This window comes from Macrotis lagotis, chromosome 2 (assembly GCF_037893015.1).
Source record: "Macrotis lagotis isolate mMagLag1 chromosome 2, bilby.v1.9.chrom.fasta, whole genome shotgun sequence".
Taxonomy (NCBI): Eukaryota; Metazoa; Chordata; class Mammalia; order Peramelemorphia; family Peramelidae; genus Macrotis; species Macrotis lagotis.
Window position 1 is genome coordinate 265,954,627 of NC_133659.1, and position 21,178 is coordinate 265,975,804.

Here is a 21,178-nt window from a genome sequence, read left to right on the forward strand (position 1 = left end):
CTAACTCCCTATTCAGTGACATCACTCATGGAATTAAAAAAGATAGGCCTTTGTTTCTGGGAGCTTCTCATTTCAATCCATCCTTTACATAGCTGTCAAAATTATTTTCTTAAAGCATAGTTTTGTCTGGCTATGTCCTTACTACTTACCTGAGAAAAATTTCTCTCATATCAAAGATCATATAAAAACTCCTGTATTTAGCATTTGAAGCTCTTCACAACTGTTTGGTCTTTCCAGGCTTCTCACACACTACTACAATCCATTGACTCAATGATTCACCATTCTGCTCTACTTTCTATTCTTCACATATGATGCTTCATTTCCCATCCCCATTTCCATGCCTTTTTACTAGCATGGAGGACAATGAAGCTCATGGAGCTTCAAGTTCCACGGGAAGTTTGGTCTTCTAGAATGAAAGACTAACATCATCATGCACAAGAAGAGAGGATATCAAACCTAAATTAGTTTCTTTGTATCACATATCAATTATCAGTCAACAAAGATTTATTAATCATTTATTACATGCCAGACACTGTCCTAAGCACTGGAAATACAAATATAAAACAAAACAGTTCTTGCCTTCAAAGAGCTAACATTCTAATGAGAAAAGACAATACATAAAAGGAAGGTGAAAACCTGGGAAATGGAGGCAAGGAAGCTTCACTCACAGGGCATAGAGAAAGAATTTTAGAAAGTCAAGAGATGATCCTGGAGAAGAAAATGGAGCATAGCTGGCCCAGAGACTCTCCTTAAAATAGAAGTTGTAGATCAGTACAATGATCAAAGACTATTCTAAAGGACTTGGGATGAAAATGCCATCCATATCCAGAGAAAAAACTATGATCATACTATTTTCAATTTTTAAAATTTGTTTTATGTTTTATATTTTCCCTCTCATGTTTTTCTCTTTTGGTTCTAATTCTTCTATTACATGATTTGTTTTACATAGTCATACATATAAATCTGTATTAGATTACTTGCTGTCAAGGGGAGAGGGGAGGGAAGGAGAAATATAGGGAACCAAAACCCTTACAAAAAATGATTGTTGAAAACTATCTTTGCATGCAGTTGGAAAAATAAAGTTATAATAAAAATAGTTATAATAAAGTTATAATAAAGTTGAAGAGTCTGGAAAGTAATGAAGAAGTGATCATGTCATCTCTGAGACTTCTGATGTCCTCATTTCTTACATTTCCTCCTCACATGGCACAGACTCAATCTCCTTCACCATCCTGCTTGTTCTCTCTGGATACCTTCCACTTTATCAATATCCTTCCCTAATTTTCAGTTCCCAGAACTCAACACAGTATTTCAAACAAGGAAAGATTGGGTTACTATGCCTTTCTGTTCTTAGAAATTTTACTTATCTTAACATATTCCTTTGTGACTCATTGAACTTGCAGTCCACGAAACTCCCTAGATCTTATTCAAAACACCTGCTATCTAAGTTATGTCTCCCATTTTGTACTTGTAAATTGATCTTTTTTTAGTTTAGTTTTGCTTTTGCAAGGCAATGGGGTTAAGTGGATTGCCCAAGGCCACATAGCTAGGTAATTAGTGTCTGAGGTTGGATTTGAACTCAGGTACTTCTGACTCCAGGGCCAGTGCTCTATCCACTGTGCCACCTAGCTGCCTCATGAATTGATCTTTACACTAAAGTTTAAACTTTTCATTGATCCTTTTGAATTCATCTTTTTTTATAAATTTCAACTCAATGTCCTAACCCAAGTGGTCACCAAAGTGAAGGTCATAGCTTTATGGCAGTCTGTAGTCAAATCCCAGCTAATATGAGATAAACCAATTGGACAGTGGGAATATGCATTATATTCCACCTTTCTAGTGATATTAATCATGTTATTACCTCCTTACAACAGCATTTCCACACTCAGTCTGGTGAAGACACCTTAGGATGATAATAATCTACTTGGATAGCCAAAATTTACGTACAGATAAAATTATCCTCACATCCTGCCCCACAAAATAGTAATAATAATAATAATAAATAATAATAATAATAATAATAATTAAAAAACAATAGCTACTCTTTATATTTCACTTCAAGGTTTACAAAGTAATTTAAATATACCATTTCATTTGATTCTCAGATCAACCCCGTGAGTTAGGTGTTATATTACCCATTTTACAGATTAAGAAACTGAGACATGGGTTAAGTGATTTGCTCAGGGTCACAGTCAAAAAAATCAGGATTTGAATTCATGTCTTCCTGACTCCATGTTCCACACTCTTTTGACTTTTCCCATCTAGAATACTTCCTGGCTTCTCCAAGGTGCCTTCAGCAGAAGAAATTTGTGTTCTGGAGTAATGGATGGTAAATTAGGTACCTCCATACACACACTTTTATGTGTGGGAAACAGTAAGTAGCATAAAGTAAGCAGATATAGATGCTTTGTGATATTAATCACACAATTCATTACAATAATCTTCTGTACCAACCTAATCCTTTTACAAGGAGTTACAAAGCAACCCTATTTCTTTGAGGATACTTATCATCTCTCCAATTCAACATTCATTACTCTGACTCCTCACTCAACTGAAACTGCTCTCTACAAAGTTACCAATGATGCATTATTGTTAAATCTCATGGAATTTTCTTAATTCTCATGTTTATTGACCTCTCTTTCTCTGTATTATTTGACATTGCTTGTGTATACTGTCTTCCTAGCTACTTTGGATGATTTAAAACAATGTATGCATGTTATACAAAAATTCTCATGTGTGCACTTTGAAAAAAATTAGTAACTGAACTTTGTAATTTGTCTTAAAATTTTCCAGTTGAAGAGCTTCAATGACTTTTGAACTCAGATGTAAATACATAAAAAATCAACACCCTCTGATTAATTTATTACAACAATTTCCATAAGGGAAAGTGGAAGTGTACTAGCTGAAATTCAACAAAAACTTTTGCATAATTTATGTATGAGATTGGAATATTATTATCATAGTTTAGTAAGTGCAGTCAATGATGCACTTCTATTGAAGTCTACATATATTTATGAGATGGTTTTTTTTCAACTATGCAACCAATAAAACCAAACACAAGAAAATGGAACTTGAAATCAGACATTTAAATGGTTGTATCACATTAAGGGTTGATCTAAGAGTTTAAAAAAACAATGAAGCATATTAAATTGCATTGCTCTCACAAAAATATAATTATCAATAATAGTATTTAATGATGTTTTATCATTAATAAATTTGTTATCTTCATTTCATTCTTTTTAACACCTATTTTGAATAAGTTTTATGACACAATTATTGGTATAAGAGTCTCTATATATTTTATATATTTGGGAATAGTGCATGCTTAACATTTTTTTACTGACTAGAGTACAAAGTCAAAAACATTTAGAGTCCAGTGCTCTAGTTTGTCAAGACCTCTTTTGGACCTGACTCTACCATGCATTGCATTAATTATCTTTCTTGGTTTTGAGTCATTGGAAAATTAAATAAGAATGACATTTATGCCTTTATACAAGACAGTTATTTAACAACAACAACAACAACATTAAATAGCATAAAGTAAAATACAGTTCCTAGAATACTCTGCTAGAGAACTACTGGTCTATTGACATTAAACTATTTGAGTCCAATCATCTAATTAGTTATGGATAGCTAGATGGCACAATGGTTAGAATACTGGGCCTGAAGGCAGGAAGATTCATCTTCTTGAATTCAAATCTGGTCTCAGACTCTTATGAACTGTGTGAGCCTGGGCCAATCACCTAATCTTGCTTGTTTTAGGTTCCTCATCTAAAAAATGAACTGGAGAAGCAAATGACAAACCACTCTAGAGTCTTTGCTAAGAAAAACTCAAATGGAGTGAGGGAAAAGTCATACCTGGCTGAATTGACTAGATTACAATAAAAAATTCATGTAGTTATGAACCCATTTAATTATATTATCATCTAGCTCACACCTCCTATCCTCTACTTTAACAAAAATTTTCTAAAATCTAGATAAGCTATATTTACTGCATTGCCCTTATATGCCATTTAGTTTAGTAACCTTTTCTTTTCTTTCTTTTTTTTTCCTATAAGGGAACAGAGGTTAGTCTTGCATGAGCTGATCTTGGTGAAGTCATTCTGGTTCTCTGTGACCACTGCTTCCCTTTCCATATGGTCACCAACCATCTCTTTAATGATCTATTCTAGAATGTTCTAAGAAATGGAAGTCACACTCCTTGCCCTATCTTTTGCAGATTCAGTCCTCTTCCAGGTTTTGGAATTTACCCTTCTCCAATGCTGTGTTATATTTCCATTTTTCTTGCTCTTTCAGTTATTGCTGACAGTGGTTCAGCAATCGCACCTGCCAGTTCTTTCAGTATGTGAGGATATAGTTTGGCTAAATCTGGTGACCTGAATTCATCAAGGGCAAATAGGTGCTTTCTTACTCTATCCTGGCTTGCCTTATGGTTATCAGCTCCCATTAGCCATTTTTGTCCTGTTATTTCCCATGTAAACGTCATTCTTGACAGAGAAAACAGAAGCAAAATTGTAACTGAGCAGTTCTTCCTTCTCTCTCTAGTAAGTGATCATTATTTTATCTACTCCAGGAAAAGGTCCTATTCATACACTGATCCTTTTTCTCTCAGGATAGCTTTAAAAAATACGATCTTTTTCTTTTCCAGTTTCCTTTAGCAGTCTCAGTTCATTCTGGACTTCAGCACTGTGGATATTTTTATTAGACTTTACACACACACACACACACACACACACACACACACACACACACACACACACACAGGTACTATGCCCTTAGATTCATCCTCTGATATTTGACCTTGCTTCCAACTTTTGGACATTTCTTTTAAAAATCCAAGTTAGTTTGTGAATTCCATCAACTTTTACATTAGTCTCTTCAGGCAAATCCCATTTTTTCCTCCTTCTTGTGCTTTTTTTTGTGTTTTACAAATTTATTAAGTATATCCTATTCCTCATGGGATTTCGCCTGTAGAATTTTAGTTCATGAGATTCTCTCTGTCCTTCCTCTCAGCTCTATGAAATCTGCCTTCCCAAAATCTAGGATACATCTCAGATTATACTAAGATATTCTCTTTTTTTTAATCACAAACTTTATGAGAAATAATTCACATCCTCCTCGTGGCCCTGATCATTTCTATGCCCAGCAACCAGTTCCTCCCTGTTAACAAGAATCAGATAAAGAACAGAATTTCTCCAGGTCAATATTTTGAATGATGAAATTATCATTAAGGAAAAATCAAAGAGCTATTTATTAGCTGCTCTGTTTTTTTTTATCAGAGTGAATTTCAGCAGATATCTAGTTAACTAAAGTCCCTCATCACTTATTAGATCATAACTGTCAGATTCCTCATTTGTTTCCAGTCAGTCAACTAGTATCTATTAAGGACTTACTGTGTTCAAAAAACAATGCTAAGCACTGACTCACTCTCTCTCTCTCTCTCTCTCTCTCTCTCTCTCTCTCTCTCTCTCTCTCTCTCTCTCTCTCTCTTTTCCCCCCCGTGTGTGTGTGTGTGTGTGTGTGTGTGTGTGTGTGTGTGTGTGTGTGTGTAGAGGGACACTCATTGTCCTCAGTAAACTTACATTCTAATGGGAAAGAAACAACACCCTAAAAGGAAGCTGAAAAAGGGAGTTGGGGGACAAAGGATTTGGGTTCATGGGCATAGTAGGCAGGCCAATGAAGAATACCACATGACTGACCTAAGTATTTTCCTTAAATGGAGGTTCTGGAAGGAGCCATTCAATGAGAATGAGAAGTCACTGGAGCAGAATGTATTCCCAATGTGTGAAGTTCAGGGCCAAGGTGAAGTTTTAGGATGAAGGTGTTATGATAGAGAAATGAAGATGATTATCTAGGTATTCTTTAGTGTATTTCAATGACAAAATCTCTTGCTTCTTTCATGGGACTTCAGCCAAATGCTCTCTATCATATATTCTTCTTTGAGGTTCTAGATTTTCTCACATTAATATACCTTCTTAAGAGAGAAAGTTACTCCTATCTCCCTCCTCAAACTCTTTTATCTATCATTTTACCTATTTTTGAAGAATGTATTCAACTACAGTCATATTCCAGTTTTTGGTTCATCCAATTAAGTCTCAAATTTCCCTTTTTTGCATCAGGTTTTTGAGTTCCTCTTGTTTGTTACTTGAATTATGGGCATCTGTTTATAGATATTTAGGAGCAAAGGCTGTACTACTGGCTCATCTTTTTGCTTTTGTCTCCTATAAATTTCTGGATATTTCTGGATATTCTTATTTATTTCATTATAGCTAAAACTTCTGGGTGGCACAAGCAACAGGTTTGGAGTCAGGAAAGTCAGGTATCTTGCAAATGCACTTTTTCACCATTGTTAGGTATATCCCACCATTGAAACCTGTCATGCCTATTATATTTTACTTAAGCTGTGATGCAGATACTCAAATCCCATTCTCAGAAGCCCCATTCTTAGCAAACTGTTCACTTGCCAAGTCAGTCTTTCACCTTCAATGGGAAACAGTGAGAAAGACAGATTGTGCCTCATTGGTCTTCAGCTTCTTGCCTAATATTTCATAGTCATTGGCAATACTTTCCAGGTTGCTTCAGGCATTGCCATTTGTGCCCATGTGAAGTACCAGGAGTAGAAAACCAACATCTGTTTTGATAAATTTTGGGAGGTTCTCTGTAATGTCTTGGATACATGCCTCAGGAAAACAATAAACCTCTCTATTACTATTAACATGCTAACAAATAGCTGCCTCAGTACCCCTGAGCATGTAGCTCTACTACTACTACTACTACTACTACTACTACTACTACTACTACTACTACTACTACTACTCCCTTTCTCTACCCTTACTGTATTAGCTCTTAACTAAGAGCTACAGCACTACTTTATCATTCTTTATTAAACAAGCAGCTGTCTTCTTAGAGCATTTGCATCCATCCTCTTAAGAAAGAACTTCAAATATGTTTTTAAGTCCTAAATAGTCAGCTGTACTTTTCTTTCCTGTTCTTCTCTGTGTAACAGCCCTACATCCTTCCATCTATCCATCAACCAATATTTATAAACCACTTACTATGTGTCAGTCACTGTATTAAGTGGGGAAATGGAATAAGCATCTATTAAAAATTATTATATGCCAGGCAATTATCTCATTTGATCTTGAAAACAACACTATGGGGTAGGTGCTAGTAATAGTCCCATTTTACATTTAAGAGAATTGAGGCTGATAGATCAGGTAACTTGACCAGGGTCACATAGCTAGGAAGTGTCTGAGGTGGCATTTGAACTCAGATCTTCCTCAGACTAGGCCTAGAAGTTCATTAAAGTTCTACCTAGTTTCTCAAGTGATAGAGATACACAGAAAAGAAAAATATTCTCTACTCTCAAGGACCTTAAAATCTAGCATACAATATAATATTTAAATAGTTAAGTATATGTAACATTCATTCAGAGTAGATAGATGGTATCCTTAGAGAGGAGGGATACAGTAGTCAAGAGGATAAGGAAGGGTCTCCATCAGAAGACAAGATTTGAATTGACTCTTTTTTTTGGGGGGGGGGGTTGCAAGGCAATTGGGTAAAGTGATTTGCCCAAGATCACACAGCTAGGGAATTATTAAGTGTCTGAATCTGGATTTGAACTCAGGTCCTCCTGACTTCAGGGCCAGTGCTCTATCCACTGTGCCATCTAGCTGCCACCTTGAACTGACTCTCACAGGGCAGTGATCCAGGGATAGAAAATGACAACAAACATAGAGAGAACTGAGTCAAATTTAAAATAATATGTAATTCCCCATTTGATAAATGGTCAAATGATATAAAAAGGCAGTTTTTAGATGAAGAAATTAAAGCCATATATATTATATATATAGTCATATGAAAAAATACTCTAAGTTATTATTGATTAGAGAAATGCACATTAAAACAACTCTGAGGTACTATCTTACATCAATCAGATTGGCCAATATGACTAAAAAGGAAAATGATCAGCATTGAAGAGGATATTGGAAATCTGGAACATTAAAGCATTGTTGGTGGAATTATGAACTGATTCAACCTTTTTGTAGAGCAATTTGGAACTAAACTCAAAGGGCAATAAAACTGTACATACTCTATGATCCAGTAATATTGCTACTAGGTCTATATTACAAAGAGATCATAAAAAGGGGAAAAGACACACAAGATCAAAAATATCTTTAGCAGTTCTCTTTGTGGTGACAAGAATTGGAAAATGAGCTGATCATCAATTGGGGAATGGCTGAAAAAATTATGGGATATGATTGTGATAGAACACTATTGTTCTCTAAGAAATCAACAACATCTAGCCATCAGAAAAGCCTGGAAAGACTGATGAACTAATGCTGAGTGAAGTGAACCAGGAGAGAACATTATGCACAAGTTTGATGATCAAATATGATGGACTTAATTCTCCTCAGCAGTACAATAATCAAAGACAATTGTAAAGGACTTGTGATGGAAAATATCAATCACATCTAGAGAAAGGACTGGAGTCTGAATGCAGACCAAAAGCATACTACTTTACATTAAATTTTTGTTTTATGCTTTGTTTTGTTTTTATTTTCCAACTTCTCATGGTTTTTTTTGTTCCCTTTTGTTCTGATTCATCTTTCCCTACATGACTACTATGCAGATATTTTTTAACATAGTTATACAGGTATAAGTTACATCAGATTACTCATTGTCAAGAGAAGAAGAAAAAGGAGGGAGAAAAATGTGGAACTCTTAAAATCTTACAAAAAATAAATGTTAAAAATTATTTTTGCATATAGTTAGAATAATAAATAAATTTAAATTGAAAAAGAACAGTAAGCAGACCAGTCAGCTTAGTTCATAAAGAATATAAAAGAGAATAAAGCAAGAGAAGCCTGAAAAGGTAGGAAAGGGCTATGTTATATAGAGCTTTAAATATCAAACGAAAGGTTTTATATTTGATCTTGAAAATAACAGGAAGTCACTTGAATTTATTAAGCCAGGGTGATGACATGGTTAGATTTAAACAAGTAAAATCACTTTGTCAGCTATATGGAGGATAAAGTAGAGTGGGGGGAGGGTTAGGATATGGATATCAATGTGATAGTCCATGCAAAAGGAGATGAGGCTTGAACCACAGAGGTAACTGTGAGTACAAAGAAGAGGACATATATGAAAGATGATATAAATGTAGAAAAGACATGAAATGGCAACTCAGAAGCAGTTTGATGACTCCTATGGATTCTTTCTTAGGATAATATTTTAATGCATAAAATAAGACTCAGGATTACAAAGGAAACCAATTATGTTGGAAAATGGTTACTAAAACATACATACTTTTAAAATTCAGATTTCAGGTTAAGACCTTTGCTCTAAGACTATGATACTATGAATGCTCTCTCTCTCTCTCTCTCTCTCTCTCTATATATATATATATATATATATATATATATATATATATATATGTATGTATATATATATATATAATAGCTTCATCTGTGATAAAGATCCATTTCCAATGCAATTTATTTATTGAATTTTCAAGGATACTTTGATATCCTCATAGCATAGGGATTTTCTATTTGTTCATTTATGAAAGAGAGTGAGATTCTGACATGGCTACTTCTTACTTTGGTGAGAAAAGATTGTGGAAGAAGACATTAAGAGAAGAAGAATCAAATAAGAAAGAAAAAATTATATAGGTGTAGGAGGTTCTTGGACTAGTGAAGCTTGCCAGAGATTGAACATGGAGAAGAAAAGTTGGGAGGAATATTACAGGAAGAAAGCAATCTTGAGGGGCGGCTAGGTGATGCAGTGGATAGAGCACCAGCCCTGGAGTCAGGAGTACCTGGGTTCAAATTCGGTCTCAGACACTTAATAATTACCTAGCTGTGTGGCCTTGGGCAAGCCACTTAACCCTATTTGCTTTGCAAAAACCTAAAAAAAAAAGAAAGCAATCTTGAGGCTTAGATTCTAGTACAGATATGGGATTTGAAGTCAAAAGACCTAAATGGGAATCCTGACTGCTACTTAACTGAGTGACCTTGGGCAAGTTACCTAATCTAGCCTGTTTTCCCTCAGTTCATTAAATAAGAGGGTTGAAATGGATGGCCTCTGAAGCTCCTTTTTTTAGAAAGATTTTATTTATTTTGAGTTTTACAATTTCCCCCCTAATCCTGCTTCCCTTCCCCCACTCCCACAGAAGGCACTCTATTAGTCTCTACATTGTTTCCATGGTATACAGTGATCTAAGTTGAATGTGATAAAAGAGAAATCATCCTTAAGGAAGAAAAATAAAGAGATAGCAAAATTACTTAATAAGGTAACAGTTGTTTTCTAAGTTAAAGGTAATAGTCTTTGGTCTTTGTTTAAACTCCACTATTCTTTCTCTGGATACAGATGGTATTCTCCATCGCAGACAGCCCAAAATTGTCCCTGATTGTTGCACTGATGGAATGAGCAAGTTTATCAAGGTTGATCATCACCCCCATTTTGCTGTCAGGGTGTACAATGTTTTTCTGGTTCTGCTCATCTCATGAAGCTCTTTTCAGATCTAAATCCTATGAATAGGCTGACAGATACCAGTAGACACACAGATTAGGGACAAAGGCCAAGCAAGACATGAGATAAATCACTCACTCATTGAGTCTTCATCATCATAGAATTTAATATCAAATGTTTTATAACATACAAAAGATAGACAGTGGGATGGATTTTTTCAAATGCTGCATTTTTAGATACACTAAGAGAAAGTTGAATGATTCACACAGGTGCTTCAGAAAATCTGGAAGCTCTTCAGAGAAATCCTGAGCTGTTCCATTAAAACAAGCCCTAGCTTGCCAAGTGTCTCTCCATGGTCAAAATACCATTCTCATTGACTAAAGAGTTAAATTTTCAGGAGTCTGTGCCAAACACTTAGAGAACCTAAAAATAGGTGTGCTTCTCCACCCTGTCTCCACCTGCATCTCCTTTTGGAATCAAACTTCTCTAGTTTTAGATTTCTTGCAGTTTCTTAGGGGTTGCACGAAGAGAAAGGATATACTAATGTCCTCATAACTTGGAGACAAAAAGAGACATATGCAGGTACATTTATTTTATTTTGGGAAAGAATAAGGAATTAAACATTTGGCTAATCATGAGGGGAAATGTCATGTTTCTCAGACCTGGAGAGTAGAGGGGTTAATCTTTTCATTTTTGCGGCACATGGAAGCTACCCCCCCCCTTAGTACCTAATTTAAAAAAGCAAACAAAAACATCTGCCAATTTTCAGGTACATCCAGTTGTGTATGGAAATCAAGTAATTATAACTTGCTGGTACATGCTTCTCTGCACTGGTATGCAAATGTAAAGTTGCAAGTGTAACCTGATATATCTATCAATATCTTGGAAGCATTTTTTAAACCCTTAAAGTTAATCTAGTTCCTGGCCTGAGAAACTAGGTGAAAGAATAGCTCATCATATCTATTAGCCTCTTACCTCAAGAATGGAAATCCTGTTCAGAGGTTTAAAATAAAATCATTTTGGAATTGTCACCTCATCATGGAATCATAGGGTGTCTCAAAAATCTGTAGTTCTCAGCTATTAAAATTTAAGGCTTCACTGAGACTTCTGGGACTATCATATTATTTTCTTCTCAACCAGGTAAAGAAGGTGAGAATGAATATAAGGCATCTTCCCTCCACTGACTTCACAAGTAAACATCTCAGTGAATATAGTACTTACAGTGATGAAAGCTATTAGATTAATAACTAAGGACTCTGTGGAGACTTGCCAGTGTAGATTTTTGTCCTACCTCACCAGCGAATCTTCAAGGGCAATTGAGTTTCAAAGTCAATAAGATCCTTGAGGCAACCAATGAAGTTGGTAATAATTCATTTTCATTATGAAGAACTTTACTAAGATCACAAGATATTTCCCAAAGGTTGTTAAAAGATTTTTGGAATTAGACTAAGGAAGTGCCTAAAATGTCCATTTTCAATAACTCAAATATCCTACTTTTAGATAAATACCCAAAGCAAGTAATAGCTAGAAAAATCCCACATCCTCTCAAACTATTTAAAGCTGCCCATTTTATGGCAGAAAACAACTGGAAAAAGATTACATGCTCACCAGTTGGGGAAGCCAAGTGAATATAATGGTTTATTACTATACTTTGGACTTTGTTGCAAAGGATGACTCTGGGTATAAGAAGGAAGAAAGATATTTGATGTAGATATAAAAATAGCACATTTAAAATTTTTTAAAAAATAATTTTATTAAATGAATATTTCTATCTATATGATGTATTTCTTTATCTACATGGGGGTAGAATTGACTTAAATATCCATTGTCTATGCTTCCCTGTAACTTACTTACATAGCCTAGTAGACAAGTGTCCATAAATGCTAATCCAATCATAAGTAGTGGTCCTATCAAGTTGTGCTAAATCATGGGGTATTGGAGTTTGGATAATAAATACTGTATAGAATTTGAATAGACCTTAGAGGTCATACAATATGACCTCAATTTATAGATTCTGAGTTGAAAGGGATCTTAGAAACTACATAGTCTAATGTCCTTTCATTTTATAGATAAGAAAATTAAGACCCAGATAGGTCATGAATTGCCTGAGGTCACATTTTTTCCCTCTTCAATTCAACAAATATTTATAAATCAATTGTACTAGGCATTGACTGAGAATCTCTCTTCCTTTAAGACAGGGGTAGGGAACACCCAGTAAGCAGTCCATACAAGGCCTGGGACACTGCCATGATAATGGCAGGCAAGACTCTAAATTAAACAAATCTAGGAACTTTTTAGGATGAATTAATTAAATGTTAGACCATATGTAGCAAGCTAATTTTTAAGTTCATAATTTTGTATGACCTGTGAAAGTTATAAATATCCAAATGGCCCTGGGTAGAAAAATGGTTCTCCATCCCTGGTTTAAGATGTAACTCAAGCACCATATTCTACAAAAAATCTTTCCTAATTCCTCAACTATTAGAGCCCTCTCTCTCAAACTACATTTAACTACTTTGGGTATATTTGTATTTATTTAATTCGTATTTATGTATGAACTTGTTGCCTTTCCAATTATGTGAATAGAGGTCGTCCATTCTATTGTACAATATCTGTTTCTGTAGCATCTAGAGTAGTGCCTGGTATCCTAGTTGGTCCTTAATAAATATTAGTTATTTGGTTAATTAATTAGATAATAATTTAAAATAAGTTCTATATAAGGTCTAAGGAAGTTGATTAATTAATGGGGAGGTCTAATGAAGAATTCATTGAATAGGCCCTGAATAGGAGAAATTATCTATGGATGATAGTGATTAGGAACTAAGAAAGGCTAAAGCTAGGATCCTTTAACTGGAATATATAAATTTGCTTTAAAAATATTTTAATAACTGTATTTTAGTATAATTGGTTGAGTATAATTGGTAATCCTATACATTTTGTATTATGCATTTAAAAGCATTATTCTGAGAAGCGATCTATAAGCTTCATCAGATTGTCAAAAGATATCATGGCATAAAATGATTAAAAAGCCTTCATCTAGAGGATTAGGGACTCTAGGGTTGGTGGTTAGTAAATCACCAAAGCAGCAAGTCAAATGATATGAAGCTAAGAATAACGAGATTAGGAAAAAAAGGCTTGTGTAAATCAGAGGGTCTCATATGATTACAAGTTACAATGAAGAAGAGCAGAGTTATGAAGGAGGGAATTATGAAAAGTAGAAGGCTAAGTAGTAACCAAAGGTTACTTTTAGGAGTTATAGATCTTGGGGCTAATATCATTTTATAAGAGAGGAAAGTCTAAAAAACTTACTATTTTGACAAAATTGTTGATAAAAATTAGAAGTAGTTTGGCAGAAAATAGGTATAGACCAATCTACCAACATATACCATATACCAAGATAAGGTCAAAATGGGTACATGATTTAGACATAAAGGGTGATGTCATAAGCAAATTAGAGGAACATGGAATTGCTTATCCTTTAGATATATATGGATAAGGGAAAAATTTTGTGCTCAAACAAGAAATAGAGAGCACTGCAGATTGTAAAATGAATAATTTTGATTAAATTAATCAAGTTTTGTACAAACAAATCCAATATAGCCAAGATTAGAAGAAAAACAAAAAAGCTGGGGGGGAAATTTTTGACAGGAAGTTTCTCTGATAAAGGTTTCATTTCTCAAATATATAGAAACTGAGTCAAATTGCTAAGAATCTAATTGTCATTTCCCCAGTGGATAAATGGTCATAGAATATGAAGAAGCAATTTTCAGAAGAAATCAGTGCCATCTATAATCATATAAAAAGACTTTAAATCACTATTGCTTAGAGAAAGGCAAATTAAAAACAACTCTTAGGTGTCATCCCATATGGCCTCTCGTATTGGATAATGTAATAGTAAAGTAAAATGAGAAATATTGGAAGAGATGTGGAAAAATCAGGATATTAATATGCTCTTGGTGGAATTATGAATTGTTCCAGCCATTCTGGAAAACAATTTGGAATTAGGTCCAAAAGGCTATAAAATTGTGTATACCCTTTGATCCAGCTCCATAAGATCTATATCCCAAAGATATTTTTTTAAAAAAGGACAAGTACATTATTTGTAGGAAAATATTTATAGCAATTATTTTGTGGTAAAAAAAGAATTGGAAATTAAAATGATGCACACCAATTGGGAAATGACTGAATATGTTGTGTTACATATTTGTGTTGGAATACTATTGTGCTATAAGAAATGATGAGCAGGATGCTATGAGAAAAACTTCCAAAGACTTACATGAACAGATGAAAAGCGAAATGAAAAAAAATCAAAGAAACATAGTTGCAACAATATTATACAATACTCAACTATGAATGACTTAGCTATTCTCAGCAAAACAGTGATCTTAGACAATTCTGAAGGGTTTTTGATAAATTTTTCCACCTCCAGTCAAAGAACTGATGGAGTGTGATTGAAAATCAAAGCATGCATTTTATACTTCATTTTACCTGGGTTTGGGGGCTTTTTGTTTTCTTTTGCAACATGGCCAATAAGAAAATTTTTTTATGACTGTACATAATCTATATCAAATTTCCTGCTTTCTCAAGAATGGGGAATGGGAGGGAGGGAGAGAGAGAGAACTAGGAATTTGAAATTTTACAAAACGAAGGTTAAAATTTTTTTTTATATTAGAAAAATATAATTTTGTTTAAAAAGGAGAGAAGTGTGACCATTGTCAAGACACTCTGGAAGAAACTTCCTTTAGTGCCACCTCTTAACAAGGCCTATTCTGATTCCCTAGTTGCCACAACTTTCAATTTCTAAATTAATTTGCATTTACTTTATTTGTATTTTGGCTTTCTCTCTGTACAAATTGTTTTCCTACTCCTCAACAATAGAATGTAAGCTCTGTGAAGACTGGGAATGTCATTGTCATTATTATTGTCATTTTTGTTGGCTATTTGTTACACTTAGATGATGCCTGGTACATAGGAGAAAGGCAGAATAGATAGATAGATGGATAGATAGATAGATAGATAGATAGATAGATAGATAGATAGATAGATGATAAAACTTCTATAGTATACTAGGCACTAGGGATACAAAGAACAAATACAGTTGATATGCTCAAGGAAGTTCATAAGTTCATTCTAGATAGTGTAATGAAAAGAGTGCTGGATTTAAAGTTAAGAAGAGCTGAGTCTGAATCCTGCCTCCAGTCTTAACTAAGTATTTATCCCTGGGCAAGTTGAAAAGTTGAATAACCTCTCACTTTGTTTCCTTATCTGTAAAAAGAGAGCCTTCCTTTCAGCTTGTGAGGCTAAATGATCGTAGAATGCTCCATAAAACTTATAGTGCTTTATAAATGCTACCTGCTATGATGATGATGATAATGATGAGACAATGTGTGTGTGTATATATATATATATATATATATATATTATATATATAATATATATGTAGAAAATAGATGCAAAGTTACTGGGGGAAGCACTAAAAGCTGGTGGGGTTCAAGAATGTTCTCAAAAAATAACAATTTGGGCTAAATTTTGAAAAGAATTTGGGATTCTAAGAGGGAAAGGCAAGGAGGGATGAATAAATGAATTCCCTCTCTCCCCCAGGAGTATCGATTTTGTCTCACACCCACTTAAACTCAGCATACACTCCATCCCACCTCCAACTATACTAGGAACATGAAAATCTTGTTCCATCATATCTAAATAAAACATACCCTAACAATAATAGAATGACATAGTGGATCCCTTAGCAAGAGACTGGAATATATGTATGTATATGTGTATATGTATGTGTTTGTGTGTGTGTGTGTGTGTGTGTGTGTATACATATATATACATATATATACATATATTTGGACATATAATTTCTTAAGCAGTCAATCAAAACCATCAAGTTCTGGAAAAACTTCAAGAATTTTGGGGGGAGAGAAGGATTACAATATAATTAAAATGCAAAACTTAGTACTTACTGTATACAAATCACTGGGATAGGCACTGAGAAAAATACAAAGATGGTAGCACCTGCCCTCATGGAATTCATAATATGGTGGAAGGATAAGATAACAATACATATAATTATACTACAATAGCACTGAGGCAGACAACTATCCCTATCCAGCACAGAAAACATCTTGAATGCAGAGTGGAAGTGGAACTCCCAGAATTTCATAAAATTCCTCACAGACCCATGGGAACTCACTACTCTTGAGCCAAGACATGCCATGAGGCCTGAATTATTAGACTGACTGCTGGGTCACTTCCTTTCTTAGAAAGAATATTTTATAATGTAATAGAATGACTCCCTAATGAGAAATAACATGATCATGGAAAACTATGATGGGGTTCCCCCCACAGTTCAAAAATAGTCATCCACCAATTTGGTTGCCTCAGGAAGGAGTAAGGAAGCATGGGGACATGCTGTTTTCATTGTTCTCCATAAACATCTTTCACATCTAAGATTATTTTCCTTCTTCATCTAACTCTCCACTCCAATCACCTCCTTTCTAAGTTCTAGAAACTGTCTAAAGCATTGAGTATATATAAATAAAAGAAGCAAGGCAGTCTCTAACTTCCAAGAGCTTAAGTCCTGAAGGAAGAATACAACACCTATAGGCAATTGTAGCCAGGTAGGGGCAATTTGGTCTGAGAATTTACAAAGATAAGTGGAGTAAGGATAATTGATAGTTCTCTCTAAAGTTTCTAAGGGTTGATTATTTTATTATTGTTCTCAAAGCTAGAGATAGAAAATAGGTAGGGTAAGGATGAAGTGGAAGTAGTAATTATTCTCTAAACTTATTAACTTTTATGTCTTTACACTGTCTTCTATCTTATGTGTCATACTACCTATCTATTTCATATATACCCCAATAATTCGATACATCTCCCTTGAATTTGTCTTTGTCCAGTTTAGTTTCTATACATGTTAAGAGAACAGAAACTGTCACTGACCTCCTGAAATTTCTCCAAAGTATTCTGAGATACCAGAAGAGAGTTAATATCCCAATATGATCACATTATACCCTTACCAACTATTAATAATAGAAATAAAAATATCTAATGCTACCAAATTGTCAAAGATAAAAAAGACAAGACTAATGAAAGCTGGAGGGATTATGGAAAGGCTATTGATGGAACTGTTAAGTGGTCCAACTATTCTGGAAAGTAATTTTGAATGATGCTAAAAAAAGTGTTCATACTCTTTAATCAACAGATTTCTCTGCTGGTAAATACCCTAAGAAGGCCCTGATAAAAAGATAACATACATACAAAATTATTTATAGCAATTTTCTTGGTTTTGTGTGGTAGCAAAAAAATGAAAAACAATGTAGATGTCCATCAACTAGAAAATGATGAAATGAGCTATGATACAGAAATACGACGGAATGCTGTGTATATGATAAAAACAGAAAAACACAGAAAGACAAATTGATTCAAAGTGAAATAAGTAAAATTGCTAAAAACCATAAACAAAATTGTAACAAAAATGTAAAAGAAAAAAATAATTATAAAATAATTGAAAATAAATGTTGCAAAATTACAAAGAACAAATTTGGCCCTAAAGTTATATAAAAAATTTCTTTACAGAATTGGTGGGAAGGTTATAGATTTGGAATAGTAAATATATCAGAATTTTTGCAAGACATTGATAAATGTAGCTGTTCCCCCACCCTTTTTCTTTTTTTGTTGAAATACTTTGTTATAAAGGATAGCTCTCTGGGAGGAGAAAAGGGATACAAGGCGGGGGGAATTAGATGATATAAAATATATTTTTATAGAACTGAATAATGCAAATTATAATCATCAAACTTGGTCCCAAAGAAGAGAAAGGAAAAGGTATCTCCACATAGGTTAGGTTCATAGAACTTCCTCTCCTCCCTTAATTCTCCATTTAAAAGTATTATAAAATTATGTTCTCAGGGATAGCTGGATGTAGGGATACAGTGAAAAATGTAGATTTTATATTAAAAAACTCAGAAGACATCAGTAAAATTAATTTTTGAAAAACATACCAAATGTTGCAGTGCAATGAGGGATGTCATCCTGTTAGAGCAATCCCACTTTCCTAATCCTTTTTGACTTCTCCCATAAGTTGACCTCAGGAAACAAAGCTATACTGTATGGTAGGGAGATATCATTGAAAGAATATGTCTAAGACAAGAAGATTAACAACTTGAAGAAGCAGGGTAACTGCAACATATTTTATATCAACTATAAAAAAATCTATAGTACATTCAAACTGCTGAGTCAGCTCAAACAAAATTAAAGTCAATGGGTATATACAGACACAGACACCCAGACACAAGACATATGGTATCCCAAATGTGCATTAATGCAGTTTCAAACTTTAATAGCTTAAAACTATTCTAAGACTTTTGGAATACTCTGGGTATGTATACACATCTATGCTTATAAAAACATATTTACATATAAAATATACCCACATATATATTTAACTAGATTTGTTTATTTATTTATTAATATTTATTATTAACTAGATAACTTTGGGACATAGCAATTAATGTTTAGATACAATTGTTTTACAAATCAGAATTCAGATAAATGTTGAATCCTCAGCAGGTGCTAATAACTGTTGAAGCTCCTCAGCTTGGTCAGGACAACTTAATGTAGTCTATCACCTGAAACTGGACCTAGTTATTTACACTTTAAGCTGTCATGATTTTGTCCCTTGAGGAAGAGTCAGGATGTGATGGGATCCTGTTTTTCCTTTCAAGCTTACACATCCTTCCTCCCTTAGAAAGCTCCAGAGAGTGGTGTCTTTCTCCACTTTTGGATTCCAGTTATAAGTTATATGAGCCTCTACAAAATTCTACATGTCATCACCTGGGAGTTTTGGTAAGCTAATGTGTCTACTAGTGTGTCCAGTCCTTTAAGGTGTATGATCAAGTCAAAAACCCTTAGTAAAATTGGCAAATTTCTTGTGACCCCTTGCTGACTCTCTCCAATTCCTAGATAACAACAATACTAAGTTTTGTCCTAGAAGTCATGGACCTTATTCTGATTGTCATAAACACACTGATCAAAATGCATTAGAGAGGTAGAGCTGAAACAAATCTGCCATCTTGTACAAGTCTTGTTTTAAAGACAAGGAAACTGAAAAGCACAAAGAATGACTTTTAAGTGTCTGAGGCTGGATTTGAACATAGATTTCTCTAATTTCAATTTCAAACTTCTATCCATTAGTATTAACTATCCTATTAAAGACCTTTCACTGTCACTCCATTCTACCTTTTCCTAAAATAAATTTATTTAGTCCCATAACATTTTCCAAACCCCCTGATTGGGGATCCTAGTTTATCTAATATGCTTTGGATTACATTGTTCTATGTCCTATAGTTAAGAATTAATTTTTCATACCATATTGCCAACAAAGAACACTGGAAAAATTTTTTTAGGGTGTTTTTTTGCAAGGCAAATGGGGTTAAGTGGCTTGCCCAAGGTCACACAGCTAGGTAATTATTAAGTGTCTGAGACTGGATTTGAACCCAGGTACTCCTGACTCCAGGGCCAGTGCTTTATCTACTGTACCACCCACTCCTGGAAAGACTCTTAAACAGTGTTTCAGCTGCTACATGTGATATTTTTTTTTAGGTTTTTGCAAGGCAAATGGGATGAAGTGGCTTGCCCAAGGCCACACGGCTAGGTAATTATTCAGTGTCTGAAACCAGATTTGAACCATGGTACTCCTGACTCCAGGCTGGTGCTTTATCTACTGCGCCACCTAGCCGCCCCTTTTAAATGTTTTATTTTTAGTTTATTTATTTGTTCGTTTGTTTGTTTATTTTGCAAGGCAATGGGGTTAAGTGGCTTGCCCAAAGCCACACAGTGTCTTAGGCCGGATTTGAACTCAGGTACTCCTGACTCCAGGGCTGGTGCTCTACTAACTGCACCACCTAGCCACCCCCTGCTACATGTGATATTGCACAAACTAATGGTTCACTCCATTTCCCACAGAAGAAATAGCTTGATTCTTTCTCTACTGAAAATACTCCCTCTGACACTCACACTTCTGGTTATGGTTCTAAGTAAGCAGTGACAACTGCTTAAGGAAGATAAAGTTGTTTTGACTGATTAGCTCCACTTTTAATGAATGGTGAACCAAAGCAACACATATATATGGAAAGGTGACCTACAACATCATATATCCAGGGATTCCTTCCAAGTCAGAGTTCAAATCCAGCTGACTGTCCCAAACCTACAAACTGACAAACCTTCTAGGAAAGTTGTTGACTAGAATAAGTCTTTTCCCAAATATGCAAGTAGTAATTCCCATTGGACCACTGTATGATTATATATTCATTCTTATCCTTCTAGAAAATGGAGCTGAGTTCTCTAAATCTCTTCTACTTGTGGACAGAAAAAAAGAAATTGTAGTCTGAGAAATCTTGAATTTGCCTAGGTGAGAGAGTTGCCTTCAGAACCTGGTAGACTGGAAAAGCTAAAAGCATGAGGAAATAATATATCACAAACTATAAGTCATTCACCAATGTTACTCCAATAAACAATAAGTCAGAGCTCAAGAAAGGTGTTCAAAGTAAAGGTATGGCATCAAACCTACATGTGCAGTGTTTAGCAGTGAAGAATATGATTAACATCACTGCCATAAAATGATACTCTCCTAGGATTATTCATTTCAAGAAGCAAATAGTTATTAGTTGAAGTCCCATCTATGTTCCTATCTTATTGTTGT

The 21,178-nt window shown here is 34.5% G+C and overlaps 1 protein-coding gene across 1 annotated transcript in view; it reads right to left on the minus strand.

The window, feature by feature from the left end:
- The window catches only part of LOC141512221 (uncharacterized), a 62,246-nt gene that overhangs the window by 15,813 nt on the left and 25,255 nt on the right, over nucleotides 1-21,178 (minus strand). The window lies entirely within an intron of this gene.